This window comes from Balaenoptera acutorostrata, chromosome 4, assembly GCF_949987535.1.
Source record: "Balaenoptera acutorostrata chromosome 4, mBalAcu1.1, whole genome shotgun sequence".
In the NCBI taxonomy this organism is placed as follows: Eukaryota; Metazoa; Chordata; class Mammalia; order Artiodactyla; family Balaenopteridae; genus Balaenoptera; species Balaenoptera acutorostrata.
This window is the reverse complement of record NC_080067.1, coordinates 138,440,890-138,462,352: the sequence shown is the minus strand read 5'-3', so window position 1 is coordinate 138,462,352 and position 21,463 is coordinate 138,440,890. Positions and strand designations below refer to the sequence as shown.

At 43.5% G+C, this 21,463-nt stretch overlaps 1 protein-coding gene across 8 annotated transcripts in view; it reads left to right on the top strand.

Moving 5' to 3' along the window:
* Positions 1 to 21,463, top strand: part of TIAM1 (TIAM Rac1 associated GEF 1) — a 407,741-nt gene that overhangs the window by 201,994 nt on the left and 184,284 nt on the right. For 2 of the 8 annotated variants that reach the window (XM_007183690.3, XM_028166881.2), the window contains exon 1: positions 2,209 to 2,369. The exons of 5 other annotated variants lie outside the window; for them this stretch is intronic. The gene's annotated coding sequence lies outside the window, so the exon portion shown is untranslated. Of the gene's footprint in view, positions 1 to 2,208; positions 2,370 to 6,988; positions 7,007 to 21,463 lie in introns of those variants that run through there. One more of the 8 variants, XM_057545318.1, reaches the window with a different exon arrangement.

The window sequence follows — 21,463 nt, the reverse complement described above, 5'->3', positions numbered from 1 at the left end:
CCCTTCTTGATTATCATCATCCAAATTCAACACAAGTTGTTGGCTTAGTGAGCTGCATGGACCTGAGGCTGTGCCCCAAGCCAGTAAACTGCTTTACTGATTCTGACCCCAGTGCCCAGTTTCTTCTGAGCCTACAATAGATGGTCCTCAGCCATCAAATGCTGCACAGTGGAAATGAAGGAGAAATGCTATGCTGTATTTTCGTAAGTCCCAGGAGAGTCTCTTTATAATGTTGATGGTCATAGATGGAATAAGTCAATTAATCGACAGTTGATAGTGAAACCTCTATGTGAGAGTTTCTCACTAGCAGCTTTGGCATCTTAGGCTACATAACTCTTTGCTGTAGGAGGCTTTCCTGTGCTTTTTAAGATGGCTAGCAGCATCCCTGACTTTTACCGATTAGATGCTAATAGCACCCCCAAGTCGTGACAACCAAGAATGTCTCCAGATATTGCTACATATTCCCTGGGGGCAAAGTCACCTCCTGTTAAGGACCACTGCTCTATCCAAACACTCTCTTCTTTTTTCATTCTGCTCCTTCAGAAGTCTTCATGAGCATTCTTTTGTTTGTTTGCTTCATTCATTTATCAAATAGTTATTAAATTTCTACGTATGCTAGCTTCTCTGCAAGGTACTGGGAATATAAAGATGAACTAGGCATCTACTTCTTATTCAATTTTGAACGGATCGTGGTTTTTACCATTTTGATTTTTATCATGATTATCTTGAAGGTTCCCTTTTCTGAGTATTGCTCCCAGCCTGTAATAACTCTGGCAGGCCCTTGAGCAATTAGGACTTCTTTAAGGATGAATGCTGTGTTTCTATTTCTGTAGGCTGTTTGTTTGAAAAAAGCCCCTTGCAATGCGGGTCAGTATCCTTGGCTTTTGACACAGCTATTAACCTTGTAAAGTGATAGTGCTGTATTAATCTATCAATTTCATCCATGAATGCTTCAACTCTTTCAGATAGGCCTCTTGCTTGTCATTCCAGATATCCTATTTTCTTATACTGTGATTTCTTTCATTCTCTTTAACCAGCCACCTGAGGCTTCATTTAATGTGTAGTCCTTTTAAGTTTTACTTAATTTAACTTCTGTTTGGGAAATAAAGAGCAAGCCCAGCCGAAGGATACTCATTGGATTGCTTTCGGGTGCACTTTGTTAGCATGTGTCCTTTAGAATTTTTAGAAACTGATATAAAAATTGCTCATGGGAAATCAAATTTATAGCAGTTATATTTCAAAGAGGAGGAAAAGGGGGATGCATTTCAGGGAGGTGTTTACAGATGGCTTCAACAAGATTGGTAATTTAAATTTTTTATGTTGCATGGTTCATTATATTATTTTCAAATATATTTTTGTATATCTGAAATATTTTGTAATAAGCTTTAAAGGAAAGATAGCCAGCTGAAAGGTGTTTTTTAAAAATAAATTTATTTATTTTATTATTTTATTTATTGTTTCTGGCTGCATTGGGTCATCGTTGCTGCATGCGGGCTTTCTCTAGTTGCGGCGAGCGGGGGCTACTCTTTGCGGTGCGCAGGCTTTGCATTGTGGTGGCTTCTCTTGTTGTGGAGCACGGGCTCTAGGCATGTGAGCTTCAGTAGTTGTGGCACGTGGGCTCAGTAGTTGTGGCTCGTCGGCTCTAGAGCGCAGGCTCAGTAGTTGCGGCGCACGGGCTTAGTTGCTTCGCAGGGTGTGGGATCTTCCCCGACCAGGGCTCGAACCTGTGTGCCCCGCACCGGCAGGTGGATTCTCAACCACTGCGCCACCAGGGAAGCCCTGAAAGGCGTTTTTTGGTTTTTGTTTTTGTTTGTTTGTTTTCTTTTTTCCCTGTCCTCCACTGTTTTAAATTAGATGTTCAGGAATTAGGTCTCCACTTGCTGAAGCGCCCACATTCCTGCCGGGGAAGAGGGGGTGCGGAGCAGTTATTGAAGATTTATAGCCTCTTAAATCCGGTAAGGGGCACTGCTTTCTTGCCATGTGCTATCGAAAAATAATTTGACAAGAACTTAGGCTTTCTGCAGGGCGACCAGGTTCATCTGTAAAATGGTTAAAACCTGTTAGGAATTAATTTCCCCGAAGGATGGGAGGAGCTGAGCGCAGGGGAGTTTGCGGCGTTGCCAGTTCCAAAGGGGAGAATTAAACTGGAGGAGGCGGAGAGGAGAGAGGTGACGGTGGGCGGGGAGGAGCCACAAACCCTCTCCAACACACCCAAATGACCAGATTCATCATAGCACGAAACTTCACAAGTTACGCCCACTCCCACTGCCAGAAGCCGGGGGACGGCTGCTGCTTCCTCATTTCTGTTGCTGGAAGTTTGAGAGATGGGAGGCAAGACGGGAGCAGCGAGTTCGCCTTGCTGAGCAGTGGTGAGCTTGAATTTAAAAACCCTTTCTTTTCACCGGCAAATTTCTTTGTGTTGGGTGGTGTGGGCCAGCCTCGGAGGGTGGCTCTGGGCTAGGAGAGGCGTGATGAGAGCCCCGGGTTCTACAGCTGCCGCGCGGGGACCTGTGCGCCCCGAGCCCCCCGCCCGGGGCTGGCGAGCCGCGACTCCACGCTGCCCTGGGGCTGTCCAGCGACGCCACCCATGTAAGTTTTAGCGTCAGGGAAAAGGGGTTCGGGCTTCGAAAGCGCTTCACTTGCCTTCTGTAACCAGGGACCGCGCACCGAGTCCGGGATCGGGAAGGAGACTGTGGGATCATGTTACCCACCAAAGATGCGCCCTGTCCCCGCAGGTCCTGCTGCGTGTTCAGTAATTACAGCTCAGTGTCTTTGAAAATGAATCCCGTGAAAGTCTTGGGATTTAAGTGACAGAAACTTCCAAAGGAATATCTGAAGCTGTGGCACGCAGCAGGCTCCTGGATGGGAGTTCTGGAGTGAGGCATCCATCGGAAGTCTCGGTTTCTCGTTAATTTTGTGTCTGATTTAAGTGAGTTCAGCTTCAAGGCTTCCCTGGCTATTGAGGTGTTATCTGTTTATGTGGATCTTTTTTTTTTTTTTTTTTTGAAATGTTAGTTTTTCTGTGGCAGCTGGTTTATCTTTAGATTGATTGCCTAAGTCAATTTCGGTTGGGAAGGGGAGAGGAAGTTTGGGTGGAGGGTGGTACTGGGATTGGGATGATTGCAAGAGACACTTCATATGTCTCAGCAAACGATGAACTTGGCCAAGTGCAAACATTCTTTAGGTTTTATTTCGAGGCCCTCAGGAGCTTTCCTTTGACATGTGTGGTGTTTACTCACTGCAGAGGGAGTTAGATGGAGGCTTTAGGGTTAACTATTATCTGTGTCATCTATTTCATATCTGATCAGCAGGTTAGTACAGAGCTGTGGGAGCTGTGTGTGTGTGTGTGTGTGTGTGTGTTTTGTAAGCTAATGCTTTGTAAGAATTTTTAGAGAATTGTCTTACTTTTAGGGCCAGAAAAGAAGGTGAATAAATGTGTGGATCTCACTATATTTGTAGAAAACCAAATTTTATTTTACAAATGTTTCTCCCAGTTCTGGGGTGGGTGCGATTAGGTGGATGTTAGTAGCTGATTCTGTCATTCTTCTAATACCAGAACGGAAGAACCTGGCTTTCCCAGCCCACCTTCCACTTGAACTTCGGGGCTCAGGGGACAGCTGTGGCCACAGTTTTACACAGTTTGCTTTCACCCTTCAGCTTCCCTGAAGTTTATGATACAGAAGTAAAATGAAATTACTTTTCAACCAGTCTAGATATGTCCCAGGGAAGAACAACAGGTTGCACGGGCCAGGCTGTCAAAGCTGCTGGACCCCTGCTTTCCAGCTTGCTATGGGCTCAAGAAGAACATGCAGGTAGATATGAACTTGCTGTTGATTCCTCCTGCCTCCCAAGGAACCTTTAGCAACTCACTCAACAGCAAAGACAACCAGAATGGATCTGGTGATAGTTCTGGTTAAACTGACTAATAGACCCTTGTTGGTGGAGTTTTATGGAACAGTAATCCTCCGCTGGAGAAAAGGGAATATATTATTCATAAAGGTTTCTAGACACTGTCATGTGGGACTGCTGGGGGACATCATCACGCAGACATTTGAAATTAGGTTAATTCTACTATATGACCTTGCAGGTGTTACAACTTCTGTATCAATTTTTTTTCTTATGGTTCCTTTACCTCTCCCATAAATAACCTGGTTTGGCTCTGGCTATTTGAATTTTTTTTTTTTTTTAATTTATTGCCGGTTCAATTTGTTCAACAGAAATAGGACCGTTAAGACGATCTTGGTTTAGTAGCTAGTTTTGTTTTTGTTTTTTTAAATGGGAATTTTCCCATTTCATTTAAAAATTTATTGGTATAAAGTTACACATAATATTCTTTCATAATATTTTTAAAGACTATAGCATCTGTAGAAATGTTTCCTTTTTCATTTTTGGCATTGGTTATTTGTGCCTTTTTTCTCTTTTCTTCTTGATCAGCCTTGCTAAAGTATTATCAGTTTTATTGGTCTTTTGAAAGACCCAACTTTGGTTTTGTTTGTATTTTAAATGAAGCATAAACAAACACTACTTCTTTTAAATTTACATGCATTTAAAAAATTCTGCCTTGTGGAACTCTGTCAAAAAAGATTTTAAGATCCTTTAAAACTAAGTAACTGAGTCTACTAGTTGTATGGAAGAAGACATTATATATTTATCTTTATGTGTTTTTGACATAATGTTTTTTAGTTTTATGAAAACATACCTTGTATTCTTGAGTATTACACACGTTGGATCAAATTGTTGTAAGGTGGGTTTTGTATATTCACTGGGACACACCCTGCGAAATTGTTTTAGAAACATCTAACTAGAACTTACACAAGACTTACTGGTAATTTAATGTGAATTGGAGGTGCTTTCAACCCGCTTAACAGTACAGGTTAACTTTGTACTGAGGCACAGCAAATTTGCTGTAATGACTGAGGAAGAATGTTTCATTTTGGTTCATATTTAATGCATGAGCCTTGGCATTTTGGTTTTCTCAGAAAATCTTTCTGAGTATGTGGCAGTATAAGAACAAGAACTTCGGAGTCAGAGGAGCTGGGTTTGAATTCCTGCTCTGTCACGTTTAGCTGAGTGGCCCCGGGAAAATTACCTAACCTCTCTGAGCCTGCATTTCCCCTACTGTGAGATGGAAATAATGAAAACTGCTTTGGGGGTGCTGCTGTGAGATTTCTCTATGAGTTTTCATGTAAGGTACCTGTCTCGTGGTTTGGCACAAAGTAGACACTTATTAAATTGTAGTACATTGAGTATTTTCCTCTCCTACCCTTTTCCAATACCGTAGTTCGCTCAGTGCCTTCCTTCAAGGTTATTTCAACAGAATAAAACAATAACGCTTCTATCATTTGTTTTTTCTTCATTATGGGGAGATGGAATTACCAGGGGCACTTTCCGTGTTTTCAGTATTTTCATCTTATCCTAGTTGATTGGTGGTAAACTGGCTGTATATTTTTTCCCCTCCACTTTTAATCTTATCTTCCTGGGATCATTGTTATTTTTTCCTTCAGTTCATCTCACCTCCTTGAGGGTCTCACTTCTCTGTTCTTATTTCCTCCGTCCCTCCCTCCCTTTCCTTTCTTCCTTCCTTTTTTTTTTTTTTTTTTTTTTTTTGCTGTCTTTAGGGTACAAATGAAACGGGTACAAAGCTCAAAACTTGGCAGAAACTGGTTTGTAAGTTAGTGGGGTTGCTTCTTTAAAGGCAAAGTGTGTTTAGTTACTCCAGAATTTAACTGGGAGGTAGACGGGGCTGGTGATCACCGTATCGATTTTGTATTGCCGCTGCATTTTCCTAGAATATTTTTCCTAAGCTTGCAGTTCCTCTGTGCTTTGGGGGGAAGTGTGGATTGTTGGATGCTACGGCTGGTCTCATAACCAAGAAGGGAAAGGAAGAACACAGGGCAGAGGAGGTCGGCTGGTTAATATTCCTGCACAAAGGATTATAGCATTATTGAAGTCACCAAACTTTAGCTGTTTGCTCCGTGGGGTTTCTCCACTAAAAAGATCCTGGGGAATATATGGCATAATTAGTTAAGATTTATTTAGGCATCCAGTGTTGCAAAGTGCTGAACAGGGCACAGGAAGGGATTGTGATCTGGGAAAAGGCTTTATGGTATGGTGCCAACATCATTTGCTGTTCTGCCCAAGGAGTGAGTCTTGGTTTACATTTTGTGGAGTGAATTGGCCTCTGCCATGGAGTTACTTTCCAAGACAGCAGATTGATTAACTAACTACCCTTGGTCTGGCCTGTCCGCTGTGACCCCGAGCACTGACTAACAGCACCGGAGCTGCTGTTTGTTTTAGCTGGTGTTTTTATGAGGATGGAGAACAAGAGGGCCCATAATCTTCCTTAGTGTTTTACAGCATCGCTTCCCCCGGTTTATTTTGATTCTCTTGCTTGAACACAAAGTATGAGCATGGCGTTCATTGGTAAAACTTTTGGGGGAGAGGTCATCACTTTTGGAAAGCTGTATTTTTTAATGGTTCGGGATGGATTTGTGAGATCTTGGACTAGATCATAGAGCCTCATGTGATACCTTGGAATCATACGCTTTATAGTGTTTGAGAATTCTGACTTTCATAAATTGTGAGATTTGGGTGGGCAAAAATAAGCACGGCCAAAGTGCTTTCTACAAAGCCTTAGTGGAATAAGGGCCTGGTAAATGCTTTGACTATTAAAATATGAATACTAAATAACTGATTTATTTAGTGTCTACAACATATGAGGTACTTTTCCTGTATTATCTCATTAAGGTTTCAGAGGAGGAGCTTGCAACCTCTAGAGGAATATAAAAAATGAGCACAAAACCCATTCTTTACCTGTGTCTGCTCTTGTAGGTAGAACCCCGGTGGACTGAGGCCCACCTTTCTAGACCCGAAGGCCAGGAGGAGGAGGAGGGTTGGTACCATGGGGTGTGATGCTCTGTATCCTAGCCTCTCACCTAGAATGTGAGCTGCCCCTGCGGATGGCACGTTTGGAGATCTCGAGAAGCCTCTTCTGTTTGGGGATGGGGTAAGTGGGGTGTTTGCTGAAGGCTGGGACGTGAAGAGTCAAGCTTTTGAAGACCTTCTTGTCTTACGATCCTGCCCGAATCCTCCTGTTCCGGGACAATAGGAGGTTCATTATTTGTGGTTGTTGTTTCGGTGGGAAGAGGGGTTCTGATTCTACCCAGTCAGAATCTGAGGCTTTGAAACTGATTTCCCGGGAACCTTCTGATGCGGGGTCCCTTTCTTCTTGGGTCATTCGCATGGACAGGCCAGTCTTTCGGGCTTGATGAGGAGGGGGTAGGGGTGCACCCCAAGTCAGGGCCACCGTGAGCTCGGTGGGTCTGCCCCTTGTGACCCTTCACCCCTGTGCACTGATTCCTTACGCCTTGAGTCATGAGGAAGAAGACTCCCGTTGATTCTCAGATTCTATTATTTTAGAGGCTTTCCAGGGTAACCTTCCTACCTTTGTTTTCCTGGCTTTTCCTTTGCCTGCCCTCATGACACCAGAAAAGGGGAAAAAGGAATCGATTTGGACAGCAGCAGGGGAAGCTTGGTATCGGAACGGGCTTTTTCTGGGCTGTTGGACATGAGATCATGTTACTTTTAACAGAGAGGGTGAGCCTCCATCTAAACTTCATCTAAACTGGGAAGTGGGTGTGGTTACAGTGGAATATTTCACGTGGGCGTCACTGCTGTGCTCAGATGGGACGTCATCATTGCATGAGAGGCAAGGGGCTTCCCGCTGGAAGGATCCAATGGTAAAGGAACGCGATGTGCGGGCACTCGGAGAAAAGAAATCTGCTCCAGAGACCCCTTTCCTACTTCCTGTGTGTGGCATGAGGCTCTTCTAGGCAAACCCAGCAAAAAGGGACTTGTGCTCTTCAGTTCCTTCTGCCACGTGGGGACCGTGACGTGTGCCCTGAGCAGCCCCCCTCTACTTCACTGGGAGAGGATGATTTAGACCAAAAGGGGCTTTATAACTACACAGAGTTGTACTTACTCTTTTCAAGTTTGCCTTCCTCCCATGAACAAAGCCACTCAAGCCTTGTTAGTAGGTACATTATGCTGTATTGCTTACCATGTATCAGATTTTGGTCCTATGCTAGTTGATCCAGGATTTGAACAAAAGATGTGACTACCGATTTGATGGGAGAGGGTAAATCACAGATGCTTCCTGAGGCGTGAGCCCTGCAATTTAAAAAAAAAATTGTTTTTTTAAACTGTATTAAGAACCCAACATGCGATCTACCGTCTGATCAGATTTTTAAATGTACAATACAGTATTAGCAATAGGTACAGTATCTTACAGCGAGTCTCTAGAACCTACCCATCTGGCGTAACTGAAATTTAATACCTGTTGATTAGCACCTCCCCCTTCCCCCTCCCTCCAGCCCCTGGCAACCACCATTCTGTCCTTTGCTTTCATGAGTTTGACTATTTTAGATACCTCATATAAGTGGAATCACGCAACATTTGTCTTTCTGTGACTGGCTTATTTCACACAGCATAATGTTCTTAGGGTTCATCCATGCTGTCACATATGGCAGGATTTCCTTCTTTTTGAAGGCTGAATAATATTCTGGAGTGTGTGCGTGCACGCATGTGCATGTGCTCACGTGTGCACACATGTATACTGCCTTTTTTTCCCCTCATTCCTCCATCGATGGACATTTAGGTGGTTTCCCCATTTTGGCTACTGTGAATAATGCAGCAATGAACAGTGCTAATATCTTTTTGAGATCCTGCTTTTATTTCTTTTGGGTAAATACCCAGATGTGGGATTGCTGGATCATATGGTAGTTCTGTTTTTAACTTCCTTCTGTGACGGCTGCACGCTTTTGCATTCTAATCCCTGTAGTTTGTAGTTTCCCACCAGCATTGAAGGCCTGCTTTGCGGGTCTTGGTGACCTGTTCTTCCTGTCTTACCTGTTCTCCTGGCCGCCTGAATCCAGACTGGCAGGTTTAGCCACGCCTTTCTCTGTCTGCACATGGCAGCCTGGAGACCTCTCGTTCTATTGTCATAATTGGGTTATTGGGGTTTTTTTAAGGGGTAAAAATAATATAAAGGATAATAATACAATAATGATAAAAACGATTAACCCCTTGAGCACATGCCATCTGTGCTCTGTCCCCATCCTTTCAGATCCATGTTATCTTTCGTGCATATAAGCTTCCCCCACATGCTTTCACCCCACCAGACAGCAACCCCTTCTCTTTGTTGGCCAGCTGGCCTCAGGGTTTGATTCCCCTTTGACTGGAATCCTTGTACCCCTGGGGCAGTCCTTAGCTAGGGCTGACCGTCAGGAGGGCACAGGTATTTCAGGACAACTCTGAGGTTTCCCCTGTCCTGTCTCCAAAGAACCCCTGTGGCTTCCTTCTCCTACTCCCCAAACTGGTTTTCTCTGGAAATGCTTCTAATAAGTAACTTAAAACAGGAATTCTCATCTGTGGCTTAAGTAACTCGTTCCAAGTAACAGCGTTAGAAGCGGGTGGAGCTGGGATTTGAATCCCGGTCGCCTGACTCCAGGGGCTGTGCTCTTAACCAGAACGCTTCCGTGTGTCTCTCCAAGGCAGGACTACTCATCCTTTTCTGTTTATTTGCCTCATCGTGGATTATAATGACTGCCATGGGGTGTTTTGTAAATGCTTGCTTGATGAGTGGCTGAACGACCCGGCTGACCTTTGCACTGTCCCCAAACAGCCTTACTGAGTCCTGTCTCTGGGCAGGTGTCCACTGGGTCTCCTCCTGGAGTGACTTTCCCCCAGCTGTCTTTCAGAGTCAGCGCAAGCCCACCTCCTCCTTGCTGCCTTTCCAGCCTGTTGCAGCCCAGAGTCATTTTTTCCCCCTCGAACCAGTATTATTTGTCAGATATTGCCTTTTCTATCTTCTCTCCTCCCAACCCGACTGTAAATCCTTGAGTGCTGCGATGGTGCCCAGAACCACACAGTAAGCGTTTGGTGATTTGATTCTTTGGGGATTAATCAAAACCCGGTCCAAGCTGTCCAAAGAAATGCCACGGTTGTTTCCGGGTTCTATGAATGAAGGGAAATCATGAGGTCAAGGGACAAAAATTGAAAAAATGAAATAAGCGAGGCGGCAAATCTAAAAATTGTTAGACCATTTTTGGGTAAGCCCGTGTGCGCGTCTTCACGCTGCAGCTGTTCAAGCTGAATCACAGGGTGGATGGATCATCTCTTGGCTTCAAGCACGGTGGCTAGCCGTCTTCCCCCTGAGGGAATTTAAGCAGATTTATGTGATGAATAATGTGGATTCTCTTCCACTTCTTGGGATGTGGTTTGACAAACTTTATGAAAATAGTAGGTGAAGCATGTCAAGTGTCTTTTTTTCCCCCCATTTGAAAAATAACCGTGATGTCCCTCGGTAGAGTTTTGTGTGTTGAATTTGAGCTGGTGGCCAGCCTCACCGTCCACAGGGACCTCTCCTCTTTGGCCAACTGGGCGTGCCCCCATCGTGAGGTCCTGGAAAGAGGGCTGGGCTAGAACTGAAGATGCCCAGGAGAAGAGACCACGTACTTGAGCACCTACTGTGTGCCTGGGATTCTGCTCGGTGCTGTCAACAGAGTCTGTGATCGAACCTCACCACCACCTCGGACGTGCTGTCCTTCCCAAGTCCAGCTTATGGAACCCACGTGACTTCACCAAATTCACACCCATGCGGTTCCCCTGGATTTGAACTGGGTTTTATCTGACTTATATATCCATGACCACTCTCATACATCTTGACCTGCCATTCTAGATATAGACAGAGGTGTTTAGGTGAGGATTCTAGAATTCTGAGACTCCTGGGTTTGTTTCTGATCTCTACCTTTTCTACCTTAGCCAATTCCTCTTAGCACTTCACCGTTCATGAATTTGGTAAAGGCAGGATTGCCCGAAATACCACGTTTAGCTAGGACTTTTTGGGGGTGAGTTGTGTAATATTTGAAAAATATTACAAAATTACTGCAAAATTAGGGAGCTGATTTTATTTTTAGATGCCTACCCACAGGTGAAACATATCAAGCCCATTCCTTGCACACCCTCAGGAAAGTTAAATAGTTTCAGCCTTCTTTTTAAGAAGAACCTCTCCGGCCAGACTGAGGACTTTGTTGTCACTTACTCTGTAGCACATGCAGCCTGAGGTGTCCTTGCCTTGGGTATGATGCAGCAGGATGCCCTGGATTCTTTGGTCGTCCTGTCCCTCTCCTGCCCACATTGCATAAACATTGGCATGGCAGGGACAGATGGCCACTCCGGGGGCTCCTTTGATGTCACATTTGGTTGCCTGGGTAGGGGGTAGGGGTGGTTGCCGCCAGTCTCCATGGGAGGAGAGGCTGACTGGGAAATACCCACTTGACAGTGGGTAAACAAAAGCTTAGCTCCGGAAGAGCTGGGTGCCCTGGTACGTGTGCGGGCTGGGCTGCAATGGAGTCAGGTTTACATAAGTGTGTTTAGCTTGGGAAGAAGCCAGTCAGCGCAAAGCACAGGCTTTTCCCTCTGCTCCTAATTGATGCTCCGTGGAGTTCGGTTTTATTATGAGAATGTGAATGGACTGGGGTGGGGAAGAGAGAGATGGGACTGCGGATAATTACTTTCAGAGCTAGAAAAAAAATTCATTCCAGAGGCCTGGGTTATCTTTGCTGGAGGTGCAGGTGAAAGTGTCTGAAATCCCAGGAGAGTTGAGATAGAGCGGTGGGGACCGTGTTATCAGTGGGCCCCTTTGCTGGTCCAACAGCATCAATCTGTGTAATGGGGACCGAAGGCTTTGATAGAAATGGGAAGCGTGGTAATGAAGAACCCCCAGACAGGGAGGGCATGAGGGAGCAGAATCACGCCTGGAAGAAAAATCAAGGGCTGACAGTCTGTGACAATCAAATAGTGTGTGGTTTTAGCTTTAGAAGGGACACTGGAGGTAACTGCAATTGCCTGCATGCAAACCAAGCATGGAGTTCCATCCAAGTGGAAAAGGCAAAAGCCGCAAGGGTTGATTGAAAGCTTTTCCTAGTCCAGCCTCTGGGTAATCACTGTTGCTATTTATTTCTCTAATGCATTTACAAACCAAATTGAGATAATGTATTCAAGTTAACAGATTGACATCTAGTTACTAGGCTTCATACTGATTGCGAGGGGGGAGGGGGGTTAGTTTATTTATTCTTTCATTCCACAAGTCACTCATTGGGTGGCTCTGGGTACTGTCCTTGGAGGTGTCCTCGGGTGATTCAGTGAGGTGTGAGCGCAGCTCACATGCCCTCAAGGAGCTTATAGTGTAGAAGGCGAGAAAAGATAATTCCATGGGGAAGTTAGTAGGGGGCCAACTAAGAGAGATATCATCTAGAGTTTTGGTACATTTGAAGGGTCAGGACATTTGTCATTCAATGGTGAAATGATTGGGAAAATCATTAATAATAATATCATTACTAATTTCTCTTGTTTTTTAAGTATTTGCTCTCTGCCTGGCACAGTTTTAAATGCTTAACATGGACTAACACATTTAATCTTCCCAATGACCCAATGAACTATTATCATTCCAGCTTTACAGGTGAGGAAAGTGAGGCAGAGAGCCATAAGGGTGACACAGCGGTGCACAGTTAAGTCCAGGTAGACACGTGGGCAGTTTGCACGCCCAACTCCCCCAGGCCTCTGTGGTTCTTCCCAATTCTGATTTTCCTGTGTTGCTGGGACAGTCAGTACATCTTCAGTGCTTCTGTCTAAGAGTCAGCAGCAAACAACCAATATGGGCGCTTAGTTTCTGCTCCACTCTTTTCAATATTTAGAGGAACCTAGTTTGTGTGGATGCCTGATGGACCATTCAGTCATGAAAAGATCTAACCTACTGACTTTTTAGATCCTTGGAGGGTGATTTTAATTATCATATAAATAGCATGAATATGAACATGGGAGTTTTATTACTCAGTTCCTTGGTGGTGGTTCCACTGTCAGTGTTGATACTGCTAGAAATTATCTCCTGCTAGGGCACAGTGAGTTTTCTCTTTTGGCGAATGGTCATTTTTATTTTTTTTAAAAACTTAGGTGAGGGAGGTAAATAAACTCAGTCATTTGTGGTGAAACAAAATGATTATCATTATTTGCTAGTGTTTATTCAATAAAATATGAGAAGAACACTGGGCTAGAAGTGAAGAGACCCAAGTTTTCTTGACTTGAGCTCTTCCTAACCCTTGGACATTTGGTGAGCCAGTTGCTTGGGTCAGGAAATTATATCCTTGGGGTCCTTGTGACATACAGAAGTTTCTCTCTATATGGTAAACCTGTAATAGGGGTATTATGTATCAAGACTCAACTTTTAGCTTGATATTACTGCGTTGTTTATTTAAACATGTTGTTTTAGACCTGGATGCTGCAGCTGGATTTTATGTTTTTGGTGTTGTATTTAAAATATTGTGTTATCTTCTGGTTGTGATTTCTTTTCTTTCTTTCTTTCTTTCTTTCTTTCTTTCTTTCTTTCTTCCTTCCTTCCTTCCTTCCTTCCTTCCTTCCTTCCTTCCTTCCTTTCTTTCTTTCCTTCTTTCCTTTCTTTCTTTCTGTCTCTCTCTCTCTCTCTCTCTCTCTCCCCCTTCCTTCCTTCCTTCCTTCCGTCCGTCCGTCCTTCCTTCCTTCCTTCCTTTCTTTCTTTCTTTCTTTCTTTCCTTTTTTATTCCAGGAGTAGGGGGTTTCATATAGGATGGAAATAGAAACTAAAGAAGAGATTGGATCTGGAAGTAATTTTCAGCAGTGGAGAAATTAACCAAAATGGGGAAACACACCATTTTGTTGCTAGATAAAGGGAACATAGGAGTGCATACTTGCTTTCTCCAAGTAATCAGATACATTATACATGGATTACTTTTTCATTGGGACTTTATGGTTTAAAAGAAAGCAAAAAGCAGATCTGAATATTAAATATTTCCATCTTTTCAAGAACACATCAAGTTGGCATTTAAACTTGGATTGCCTGCCTCTTATCTCTACAATTTGAAATCAGATTGAAATCCTGCAAGTGGGGGCATTAGTTCAGGTGACCCCTGTCAGTTTATCCACCTGGCCTCCTCTCTGGTCCTTTTTTTAACTCACAAATGGGAGTGGGTGTGAAAGCCCAGGAATACTTTGAATGTGGTAGATACAGGATGTGGGAAATTTGTCTGCAGAATGTCAGCCTTGAGTAGACATTTTGTAAATGTCTACATTTATAAAATGGAAGGCCTTCTGAACTGCCTTGTGATTCGATTTGAGTTTTTAGAGCTGGTGTGGTACGGTCGAGGATTTCGGTCCTGAGTAGTATGGTTGCGTGGGAATTCATTTTGATTTTAGAAATTGAGACTGAATTTTGACTTTAGGAATCGTTGAGAAGTGGTTTCTACTGGTGTTTCATGTCCTACACGTTTGGGCTCTTGGATACCATCTTTGCTCACGTTTCCCCTGAGAGGTGCTGTGGCTGGTAGGCCTTTGAGCCATGAGGGCCTTAGGGCCTGCAGTCTGTGTTTGGAGGTGGTAAGCTCCTCTTTTCTAAAGAGATGGATCTCTCTGACTTGAGATGCCCACCTTTCTCTGGTTTTTGCTTAATAGTATGTGAATTTTGACATAGTTGATTGAATGCATGCTTACTTTTCTAATTTGTTTCTATACCTGTGTCCAGGGACTTCTATGAATCTTTGTCTGGAAATTTGTCATAATCTTGGTTGAATACTTGGTGGAATATTCAGATGCATTTACCAGTTAGCAATTGTTTTTAGCACCTACTGTGTGCCTTACTTAGTGAGAGGCTCATGGAATTCAGGCATGGATGGATATTTCAGGTATGGTGGATCCCGCAACAGAACTCAGGAGCTGGTGGTACCAGTTGGGGAAAATGGACTAAGTGTAATGGAATTGACAAGGAAGCCCCACAGAGAGACGTTATTAATAGGGACAAAAGAAAATATTCAAAACCTGTATGATGTTTCAGAGTTTATAATCCATTTGAAGTGCTTGAAAAAACCATAGTGTTGGAAATGAATTCATGTGTGTATAAAACTAAAACCAGACTTCTTTGACAAATTTAACTTCTCAAAATTATTCTTAGAAAGAGGGACTTTCTTCGAGAGTGTGAAGCCTATTTTGTCTTCAACTCACTAAGGTTGTGCTTTACATTTTTCTCTAAGATGCTATTAAAAACGTACAAGCATCCACACAAAAACCCTGCACATGGATGTCTATAGCAGCTTTATTCATAGTTGCCAGAACTTGGAAGCAACCAAGATGTCCTTCAGTAGGTGAATGCATAAATAAACTGTGGAACATCCAGACAATGGAATATTATTCAAGGCTAAAAACTATCTTTCAAGTCATGAAAAGACATGGAGGAAACTTAAATTCATGTTACCAAGTGAAAGAAGATAATCTAAGAAAGTTACATGCTGCATGACTCCAACCATATGACATGCTGGAAAAAGGCAAAACTAGCGGGGGCGGGGGGCAAGGATGAATAGGCAGAGCACAGGATTTTTTCTTTTTAATTTTATTTATTTATTTATTTATTTATTTATTTATTTATTTATTTATTTATTATGGCTGCGTTGGGTCTTCGTTGCTGCGCGTGGGCTTTCTCTAGTTGCAGCAAGTGGGGGCTACTCTTCGTTGCGGTGCGCGGGCTCATTGCGGTGGCTTCTCTTGTTGTGGAGTGTGGGCTCAGTAGTTGTGGCACAGGGGCTCAGTAGTTGTGGCTCATGGGCTCTAGAGCGCAAGTTCTGTAGTTGTGGCTCATGGGCTTAGTTGCTCCACAGCATGTGGGATCTTCCCAGACCAGGCTCGAACCCGTGTCCCCTGCATTAGCAGGCGGATTCTTAACCACTGCGCCACCAGGGAAGTCCTTAAGGATGCAGTTTTTGATGAACTGATTCCTTGGGTCGATTCCATGTGAGCCAGTCTTCCCTGCGTGGGGCATGGTGAGGGAGGAGCTGGGCTTGATAGTATTTGAAAGTGCTGTAGTCTGGGGACCGGAAATGGCCCAATCCTGCCTTGATCCTGTTACCTTTCTGCCAGGGGTTGCTATGTGCACAGGGCACATTAACATGGAACTGAGTGAGTTCAAAGGTTTTTCCGGAAGTTTACATCAGCGTTTCTCCTTGCAGGTTGCCTTTTACTTGTTTGAAGTCATCTTTCATGTCTTCAACAAATATTTATGGAGCCCTTCACTCAGGGCCATGCGCACTTCCACGTTGTGAGGGTACCCGAGTGAGCAAGACGCAGACAAATCTCTGCACGCGTGTGTAGACATTCTGGGGGCGGAAGATAGGCAGTGATGAAGTAGTTAAAACGTGGAGTGTGTTGGAAGGTGATCACTGCGGTGGAGAACCAGGGAGCTAGGAAGGGAGCTAGGAAGTGCTGGGAGTTTGAACTTTTAAATAAAGGGGTTAGGGGATTGCATGGGTGACTTCGAAACAAAGATGGCAAGGGGTTAAGGGAGTGAGATCTTCTGTTAACAGATGGGGAGTGATCCAGGTAGAGGGGCTGAGGTTGGGCCTGGCATGTTGGAGGCCACTGGGACCTGACTGGAGAGAGCAAGGGGGAGACTCCAGGAGGTGAGTGTGGTCAGGGGAGGGGGCAGTAGGAGGGAGGCCTTTGGAGGATGGTGGGTGGGAGACATGATCTGACTGAGGTTTTAATAGGATCCTTCTACCTGCAGTGTTGAGAGTAAGCCAGGCAACCTTCTGCTTCTCACCCCTGTGGCCAGTAATCCTCATGTCTGAGCAGTGATTTGACTTTGTTATGGCTCACGCAGCCCTGATCCCACTGGTGCTATTGGGTCTCTATTAGTAAGTTTTTTGTTTGTTTGTTTGTTTGTTTTTGACTTCTCTAGGTGCAAATCTCTTTCTTTATAGCTGATGAGGAAAAGGATTTCCATCATGCCAGGGTAGGTAGCTGATGAGTTCCATAAGGAGTTCAAGAGTGCTCGAGAAATGCTCCAAGATCATTTAGGGTTCTCTGCAGTCAGATGTTTCATTTACCTTCAGAACAGAAAAATCCTCCTCTTCTTTTGCTCTGAGAGCCCCTTTCTTGTCTGTAATCAGGTTCGAATCTCTTTTCCACTCCACACACCCCATTTTGGTTCAGTCTGATCATGTTTTGGTTCTAAGAAAAGTGAACCATTTGTCATACGTGTTACCTTCTCATGATGGCCTGAACATAGCTGGAGGATATCCGAGCCTTTCAAAAATCCCTTCCTAAATATTTTGGTATCTGACCCTCGTTAGCCCATTTTAAGTGGCATGTGGTAAACTTGTCCACAGATGTTAGTTTACCAGTGTACTTTGAACAGAATAATAATAACTTTCACATCTGGTCCCCTTTTCATCTAGGGATCTTAAACCCCAAGTGCACATTAATTAAACCTCACATCAATGGAAGGTGGGGAAGGGATGGAAGGGGATGGCTTTAATCACCACTGCAAAGAACTTAGAGGGACAGCCTCTGGGCCCAACACAATAAGAGGGATTTTGCATTTCACGAATGCCTTTCATCTAGCGTCTTAAATCCTTGGCAAGTATTACCTGGTGGGTAGTGTATTATCATGCACATCAACAGGGAGAGGGCTATAGGGACTGGCCCTAGTTTTTCAGTTCTATCATTTCAGAGGACTTCTTGTTTTCCTAGTTCGTGGGTCCTTATGGCTTATTATGGATTGTCTGGGATCTTATAGTGTGGACTGAAGCATGGTAGAGTTGACTGATAAGGTTGTTTGATTCTCTTTCCATCTTTTTGGTTTGGTATTCCGATAGGTAGGGAGTTCCTTTTTCAACGTCAGCTGCCTTCCAAGTTGGTAATGGATAATTCTCATGTAGGGACCTGGGACGTCTCCCTCACCTTAACCCTGTTTCTCCAGAAAGTTTCCCAAGTGAGTTGGGTCAACAGAAAGGCAGGAGAGAGCCATGTCTTTCTCCAGAAGAAGCTGCTTGAGTTCATTCCTGATAAATGAGGGCATTGGTTTAAAAAAGGGAACAGAACAAAAAAATACAAATGGGAAGATGTTATGGTCATGTCATTGATGAATGGAGAATTCAACTGCTAACCTGTGGGAGGGAAGTGAAGGATCTGGCCCTTGCCAGGATCAGAGTGTTTATATGCACGGCCGCAGTCCTTCTGCAGTCAGAGCCAGGGGTCATTCCACAAGGGGACGCTGCATGGCTGTTGTGAAAGGCAAACTTTGGCAGCACACGGGAATGGTGTGAGATACACAGTTTGCAGAGAGATGGGCTTCTATATTTTATTTTATTTTATTTTGATGTTTTAAAATTGAAATATAGTCAGTTTACAATGTTGTATTAATTTCTGCTGTACAGCAAAGTCATTCAGTTATATATATATATATATATATATACACACACACACATGCATTCGTTTTTTAAAAATATTCTTTTCCATTATAGTTTTTCACAGGATACTGAATATAGTTCTCTGTGCTGTACAGTAGGCCCTTGTTGTTTCTCCATTCCATATATAACAGCTTACATCTGCTCACCCCAGCCTCCCAACCCCCTCCCCCTTGGCAACCACCAGTCTCTTCTCTATGTCTGTGAGTCTGTTTCTGTTTTATAGATAGGTTCATTTGTGTCATATTTTACATCCCACATATAAGTGATATCATATGGTATTTGTCTTTCTCTTTCTGACTTCATTTAGTATGATAATCTCTAGTTCCATCTATGTTGCTGCAAATGGCATTATTTCGTTCTTTTTATGGCTGAGTAATATTCTGTTGTGTATATGTACCACATCTTCTTTATCCATTCCTCTGTCAGTGGACATTTAGGTTGTTTCCATGTCTTGGCTACTGTAAATAGTGCTGCTATGAACATAGGGGTGCATGTATCTTTTTGGATTAGAGTTTTGTCTGGATATATTGGACTTCTTTATTTTAAACAGAGTCTTCAGCTCTATTTTTAAAAATTCCCAAATGCCAATATAAAGTATGTTATTGATTTTATAATGTAATATTGCCTTATTTAGAGTTGCATGTGGAAATAAACAATATAATGGACAAATGTTGAGAAGTATGGGTTCTTTGAATGTCTCCTCCATGTGACACCTCCAGCCCACTGATTCCTGGTTTCTTTCCATCTTTATGACCTAAAAGGTAGAAAGATATCCATATTTCCACAGGTAAAAGATAAACGTGTGTATTATTTTAGATGAAGGCCCTTCTGGGTCAATTCCAAAAGCACACCCTCAGAACGTGTGTTTCCATGGCTGTCAACGAGTACTGTTGAACTGTCAAAAATACTTGTGTTCTTTCCTTAATTGTTGTAGTGTTGCTGTGTTTGTTTACCTTGGTGGAACAGTAAAGGAAAGATCATCTGTTCTTATGTGGTGGGATTTCCTTGTGCTCTGGGAGCTCTAGTTGGTGAGGACATTACTGGAATGTTCCTTAAATACATAAATAATTTCTGCAAAGAAATGACTTAGAAATCCACTTGGTTGTTTGGAAACCAAAACAAGCAAACATCTTTGCCTTCTGCATGAACGTCAGACTTTCAAGTTGGATAGCTAATGTTTGCTCATGGCCATGTCAAGAGCCCTGTAGATGGAATCCTAGAATTCTGAGGTAGCTATCCAAAAGGTAGAGACAGAAAAAAAGGCTAAGAGCAGCAGACAGAATAAAAATCATAGTTCTACCACTTATTAGCTGTGTGACCTTGGATAAGTCACTTAAACTCTCTGTGTTTTGGAGTCTTCATTTATAAATTGTGGGTAAGTATTTTCCTTCTAGAACTGTTAAGAAGATTAATATATTTCTCCCGTGTCTGAGTTATGGTCGGTCCCCCCCAAACTGTCAGCTTTATTGTGGTTGTCATCATTTCTCTGCTCTTAGGCTGGAGTCAAATGAGTGACATTGGGGTTTTTAAAAGATTTCTCTTTTTTTCTCCTACTAAACCTTTGTTGGATTTAACCATTTCTAAGCCAGTTCTCTCAGTTTCCTGCCTGTGGAGCTCCATTAACTGCAGTAGGTGGACATCGTGAAATGATTGATTGACATGATTATCCGGCCCTTGTTTTCTGTTTCCTCTCCTAATGTGTCAATAGCACCACTTTTCATGGCTTCTGTATGACTAGTCTGTGTTTCTTAACTTTGGCTGTGAAGGTCAGAAGTACACCTAGTAATTTCCCATGAACTTCACCAGCGAATTCCTGTTTCCTGAAGAAAAATTTGGCTAACTGCTTCCTGGCTGAGGGGCTCGTGCCTGAGCTGTGTGGGAGGACCAATGAGCCACACTTTGCTCTAATTATCAGTGACTGCTTACCACCGTCATGGAAATAGAAATAGAGGCGTACGTGTCATATACAAGTAATTTAAAAAATTCATTTGGTTGGGGACGTACAATTGAACAGTGACCAGTTCAGTAGCTGGACTAGAGAACCTAGTGTGGGATGGATATTGCAGGTGGAGATTCATCGGGGGCAGCTCCTGTCTCAGTGTGGCAGAGGTGACAGGAATGTCATTGTGTAGTGACAAAGGAAAGGCAGTGACAGCAATAGAAGTACATCTAGGAGAGGGCAGGGTGTGGAGGCTACGAGTGTGGATTCAGGAGCTATACTGTCTGGGTGGGGAACCAGCTCTGTCACAGATCACTGGAGTGACTGTGGGCAAATTACAGTCATCTCGGGGCTTCAGTTCCTTCCCCTGTAAGATGGGGGACAATGGTACCCACCTCATCAAGTTATCGCAAATAGTCAATGGATTAACATGTGTCAGGACTTAGAGGCGTGCCCAGCACTGGCACACCTCCAGTAAGTGTGAGCTAGAACTGCCCTCTGCATCGTGATGAGGCAGATGGAATACATGAGTGTGAGTGATGGGCTCTGGTCGGGGAGGGGAAGAGGAAGCAAGGAAGATTTGAGAGAAGTTGAACTCCAAGCTAGCCTTTTCTTTCTCTTTTGTGTATAATATTTTAAAATGATCATGCACCTTCATTATAGAAAAGTCGGAATATATAGACAAGCAAAAAGAGAACAATCAAAACTACCCCTTGGCCTGCTTCCAGTGGTACCCACTATTAACATGTAGCATATTTCCTTCTAGACTTCTTTTTTCCTTCTCTGCTGAGTTGGATTTTGAAAGATGTCAGGGAGGGTTAATGTTTTCCTACACTTAATTCCATCAATTTGGTTACATCAGTGTGTTATATAAGGAGCAATTTTTACTTGGTTTTAAAATTCTGTCATGAAATATTTCAAAAACACAGAAGAGCATGGAGAGGGCAGTGTCTAGATTGGGCTCAAATCATGTGGAGAAGACTGCAGTCTTAGGAAGGGGGAGGTGAAGGCCGACTAAACTTACTGAGTGTCCCCTTAGGTCTGTCCCTGCATTGGGCTTTTCAGGCAGGTGACTTCCTGTATCCCTACAGTAACCATCTGGGGTCAATCCCCACCCCCCCCAACCCCTTTTTGATCCTGTAACTAAGGAGGCTTTGAGAGGTTGAAGGATTCACCCACCATAGCACATGAATCAGCG